The sequence below is a fragment of the Trachemys scripta genome, chromosome 20 (genome assembly GCF_013100865.1).
Source record: "Trachemys scripta elegans isolate TJP31775 chromosome 20, CAS_Tse_1.0, whole genome shotgun sequence".
Lineage (NCBI taxonomy): Eukaryota > Metazoa > Chordata > Testudines > Emydidae > Trachemys > Trachemys scripta.
The window spans coordinates 3,457,347-3,463,294 of NC_048317.1; positions in this window are offsets into that span (position 1 = coordinate 3,457,347).

Genomic DNA, 5,948 nt, shown 5'->3' on the forward strand with positions numbered 1-5,948 from the left:
GGGGTCGGTACCGGGAACGGGGGTGGGGGGGCGGGAGCGAGGCGGGGCTGGGGGGAGCGGGGCCGGGCGCGGGTGGCTCCTGGCGGCGGCGGCACAAACAATCCCCTCTGCGGTGCCACCGAGCCCGAGCAGGAACCGGCGCGGGTCCGGGAGCGCGCCCCCGAAGCCGCCGCGGGGACGCGCGCGAAACCCCCCTTTCGCGGTCGGGGTCGCGCGCGCCGCTGGAGAAGCAGGGTTCGGAGGCCAACCCAGCGGCCTTCCCGGGCTCGCGCTCGCCCCGCCCTCTTCCCGCCGCGCGGGGGCGCGCACGCCGTCACCTGGGCCGGCGAGCGTCCTCTGCGCGTGCGTGTGCGCGCGTCCCCGGCCCCTCCTCCGGCCTTTTAAACCCGGCAGCGAGCCCGGACGGGCAGCTGTGTGGGGGGCCCGGTGCACGGAACTGCGGCCTGCTCCCCAGAACCCAAACCCCACCCTAAAACCCACCATCCCGACCCCCCCCAAAACCTATCCTAGGCCCAAATACCCCCTCCACACAAAACCCCTCCACTAAATACCCCCTCCCCAAACCCTACCTATCCCCCCCAGTGCCCACCCCCACCCCAGACCCAAATAATCCCTCCTCACAAAACCCAAATGCCCCCTCCTCCCTAAAACCCAACCCTCCCCTATACTCCCAAACCCCTCCACTAAATACCCCTGCCCTAAAACCCACCTTCTGCAAAAAAACAAATACTCCTCCCATAAAACTCACCCCCCTCAAATATCGCCAAACCACCCTACCCAAAGTCCACAAAAGCTTATGCTCTAATAAATTTGTTAGTCTCTAAGGTGCCACAAGTACTCCTGTTCTTCTTTTCACCCTACCCAAAGTACCTCTTCAAAACCCACCTCCTCCCCAAATACACTTCTTCCAAAAAATACCTTTCTGCAAGTACCTCCCCACGCCCTGGGTGCACACACTGGAAAGCTACATCCCCCCAATTGCCCCAAACTTTTTTTTTTGGGGGGGGGGGGGGAAGAACAGCTCAACAGCTCATGTTGAAAATTGATTTTTTTTTTTTATTAAGACCTCACCTTGTTAACATCTTAGGTTATCAAAACTGAAATAAAATGAACTGGGTCATAAATGATGTGGATCACTTAGCATCCCTCAGCTTTGGCACTTAAAAGTCTGGGTCAGTTTCATTTGCATTGGCACTCATTTTCTGGCTGTCATGTGCTGGCACAACGCTCGGTGCCAGAGTAGGGAGCAACAGGTAACATCTTAACCAGAAACATCTCTGGAATTTCTTTTAAAATTAATGATTGATTTTCTATTGATTTCATTGGTCTGAATCAACTGGGTCCCTTTGTGCCAGGTTTCCATCTCAGGTACTTTATGTGCACCATCACAATCTTTAATGTATTTATCCTCACAATACCCCTGTGAGGTAGGGAAGTGCTATTGTATTTATTTATATAATTTTACAGATTAGGAACTGAGGCACAGAGAGGCTAAGTGTTTTACCCACAGTCCACAGGAAGCATGTGATGGAGTGGGAAATTGAAACCAGGTTTCCCCAAGTCTTCGGTGAATGCCTTTCCTACTGTATCATCCTTCTCCCCCTGTACAGGAAAGCAGGATTTTCCTGCCCTTTCCAGTCCTTCCACACTTGGCTTTTCAGTGTCCCATTCCATAGAATGGCAGTTCTCAACCTGTGATGTACAGACCACTGGCCCACAGAACTAGTTGAGCACATGGTGCCTGTTCTCATTTTAGAATTTAATGCACACATACTTTCCTAATACTAGTTTTTCATATAAACAACTGCCACAGAGATCGCGTGATTGTAAACAGGAGGGAAATCTGAGACACGCTGTCTATTAAGATATAGTCTGCACTATGAAAAAGTTTGTGAATCCATAGGAATTGCCATAGTGGCTGAGACCCATGAACCATCTAGTCCTGTACCATCTTGCACACTGGCCAGTATCAGATGCTTCAAAGATAGGCACAAAAAAACCCCACAGAAGACAGAACTGGGATAATCTGCCCTCCTTGGAGATCTCATCCTAATCCCTAATAGAGATTGTTTTAAACTCTAATACCTCTCCTACTTTAGTTTTTGATTTATTATAACGTGGCTTCAACTGCTCTGGAACCTATATGATAGGCCATTACCAGTTGCTCTAGAATTTTCACAGGAAATAATGAAAGTTCCTTTGCAGCTACCCAACTAGCTCTTTCCAGTTGACTTTCTGAATGACATACAATACAAATTTGGTTTTAGGTGCACATAAGCAATATAAACCTATCCCTAGTCACATCTTTGCAGAGCTATGATTTTCTAGGATCCTCACTCATTAAAGGTAATACAAGAACATAAGAATGGCTATACTACGTCTGACCAATGGTCCATCTAGCACATCATCCTTTCTTTCGACAGTGCCCAATGCTAGATGTTTCAGAGGAAATGAACAGTATAGAGCAATTTTGAGTCATCCAACCCTTGTCATCCAGTCTCAACTTCTGGCAATTAGAAGTTTAGGGACACCCAGAGCATGGGGTTGCGTCCCTCAGCACCTTGGCTAACAGTCAAGGATGGACCAATCCCCCATTAACTTATCTAATTATTTTTTTAACCCAGTTAGACTTTTGGCCATCACATCCCCTGGCAATGAGTTCCACAGGTTGACTGTACATTGTGCGAAGAAGTACTTGTTTATGTTTGTTTTAAACCTGCTACCTATTCATGTCATTAGGTGACCCCTGGTTTGTGTGTTATGTGAAGGGGTAACACTTCCCTATTCACTTTCTCTATCCCATTCATGATTTTATAGACTTCTATTATACCCTCCACTGCCTACTCATCTCTTTTCTAAGATGAGCAGTCCCAGTCTTTTAAATCTCTGCTCTTATGGAAGCTACTCCATACCCCTAATCATTTTTGTAGCCACGTAGAATAGGAGATCAGGAATCTGAGTAAATACATATCCCTTTTTAAGAGAGAAAAACCTCACCTACTTTCAGAAACATTTACTTTAGTCCCCCTTACAGAAACTGTCTACCATCCACTTTCCTTCTTAGAATTTAATAAACACAAAACTTACCCACAGTTTGGAAATATACAACACCATTTCTTTCAACCTCTCTGTGAACATCTTCCTCATGCTCCTCTACTGTTTCATAAACCATGATTCCAGCCCCAAAGCTCTTCATATGAGAATTATCTTCTTCTACCTCTCCAAGCCCTACGTTATGCCCCCAAGCAGGGTATTTGGTTAACCTAATTGCAGCCTATATAACCTCCTGCTGCAGAGCAAATTGTATTAATTAATGAGCTTCATTAGATCTTCAGATGTTTTGAAGACATGAAAATTATACTAAAAACCATTTCAAATTTGAACTTTGGTTACTCCTCAATATACTCACATGCTAATGAGAATAGCTATTTTTTGTGCAGGGTTACAGTGCTCTGGTAAGTGTAATAGTTTTTCTTACTAGTGTTAATAATTGATTAATACCCAGCAGCTAAGAGTTAACACAAAGAGATGGATCAATAATAATCATGGGATGTCACTCAGCATTTGGCTGGCAAGTGATTGCTTGGAAATTGGGTGGTGTCACTAATAGTTTGGTCATTAAATACTTGGGATGCATTTTGCGTTGTATTCTACATTAATTTACACAGTAAGGCTTCAATCCTGCAAACATTTATGTCCATGAGTATCTTTACTCACATAAGTAGACTCGTTAAACTCAGTGGACTACTCACATGTGTAAAAGTTACATAGGTGTGTGTATATGTTTGGAAGATAGATGCATAAACAAATTGCAATCCCAGATTAAGATATAAGGGATATCAGGATTCATTGCTTCTAAGGTAAGAATCTAATAATTACAATTCTGTAGTTGGTGCTGCTTCTTTTCAATGTGATCTAATAAAGTATAACATACGTGAACCAGAGTGAAGACACCTGGTGTTTTGGCTGTAAAGTGACATCCCCCGGATATATGTAGCAATATGCAGTCTTAAATATGACTCCATGCCAAGATAAATTGATGCCAAAAATTAAGTCTTAAACCTCTCATTCTTCTGCATCCAGGTAAGAATATACAATATAGTTATTCAGCAAAAATATCAATACAGGCAGGGAGAGAGTTCTGCAGTCCCCAGAGAAATAAAGAAAAAGGCTAAAATAAGTGGTTAGAAATGAATCTTAATAGTTTAACAAAATTTCTGAGAGACTAAAAATATAAAGCACTAGATAGAAAACAGTATTTGAATAAAGCTTAACCCCTGTATTGATTATGACCACAAATCAGGACTTCTTTAAATCACTAGCATAACTACTAGGCTGTTCACATGGCTTTCTGTTGGATTCCTCCTTATTTTCCCGTTGAAGCAAGGGTTTGCTTATTTGCTTGGAAATCTTATTTTTGTAAGTGTACATTTCTCCATAGCATTGCAGTGGTACTTCACCCTTAAAGGTGAAGATGTTGGATTTTGTATGAACATCCTGACCCAGTCCCCAAACTGTTTTTTCCTCTACAGTGATACAGATGGAGTAGTTATTTATTTAGTTGGAGAGATCTGTGACAACTTTATAGTGGGTGTGTATTCATAGAATTCCATCTGCCTAGATCCCAGCCAATTATACCCAGCCTGGAGCACAAAGAACAACTTTGGCCTCAATCCTACAATGAGCTGTAGGTAGACTGAAATCAGTGTGGGTTCATGTTGATACAGACATACTGCAATATAAAGATCATTGCTAGATTGTGGCCTTGCTGAGGATGTTTCTTATTTATCGGGATAAGGATACCTGGTGGGTTAGATTTTGTTATTTGAAACTCAACATAGCCAGGCACTGTCTATCTGTTTAAAACATTATGTCCTTCAGGGCAAATATATAATGTCAGAAACATGGCTTGTTTGGTAAACTACACTCTGCTGTGGGCTATGCCTGTTTATTTTTTCTTTCTTTCTTCCTTGCTTGCTTAGTAATTTTTTTTTTAAACCAAACACTTATCTAACTTCCCTCTTACAGGGCTGCCAACTTTCTGAACAAGTGAAGGCAAGCATTCAGCACTATTAGTAAAACTTTATAATAGTATATGCTAGCATCCTTTTACTACTAGGCCAAATATGGCATTTCTGTCTATAACTCTTGAAATGCAGAATTCTGTGGGGATCATGGGCTATTTAATAACCGAAAACAATTGGTAATGTTTCCTGGGTATCAAGAAGGCAGCTGCTTCATTTATGTTGGAATTATACCTGGTTTAATCTCTGAGGGTGAAGCTCACCGCTGTGCCACGGGCCACAACAATTTGACGTGCCAAGACAGCATGAAGTAACAATTGCTTTAAATTGTTGGCAGGCTGCCTGGGCAAGAAGGAGTCTGCCCCCAACTTACTGAAAGGCTCTGTCTTGCTTGGCTCCACTCAGTGGGGTTCTTGTAGGACACAGGGCTGGGGAGGAAGGGAAGAGCGCCCCAGCACTAGAAATGCCATTAACCGTGGAAGGTGCCCCATGGCCATGCTTGCCTACCCTGGGCCAGCCTGGGGAAACTGAGGCCATAGGCCCTAACCAGGCCATCCCCTTTGGCCAGAGCTAGGCCACCCATAGAGGGAGGGGGGGTGCCCCCGCCCCCTACAGTACCAGAGAGGCGCGGCCCTGATTGCCGCAATAGCCCCGCGCTATGTATTCTGCGGCTAGAACGGCTGGGATTGGGCCTCTCTATCCCCGCGGAGCAGACGAGGCGATGGGGGGAGGGGAATTGACAGCGCGGAGGCACCAATGGGATGCTGGCGGGGCGGGGACATCCTGTTCAGAGCGGATTGTGATTGGGCCACAGCGCTGTAGGGCGAAGCGCGTTAGTCGTCCAATGGGGTGCTGAGTAGGCGGGTGCTGTAAGGGAGAGAACGAGCTGTGATTGGTCCGCAGTAGGGAGGCGGGGCCAGCTCA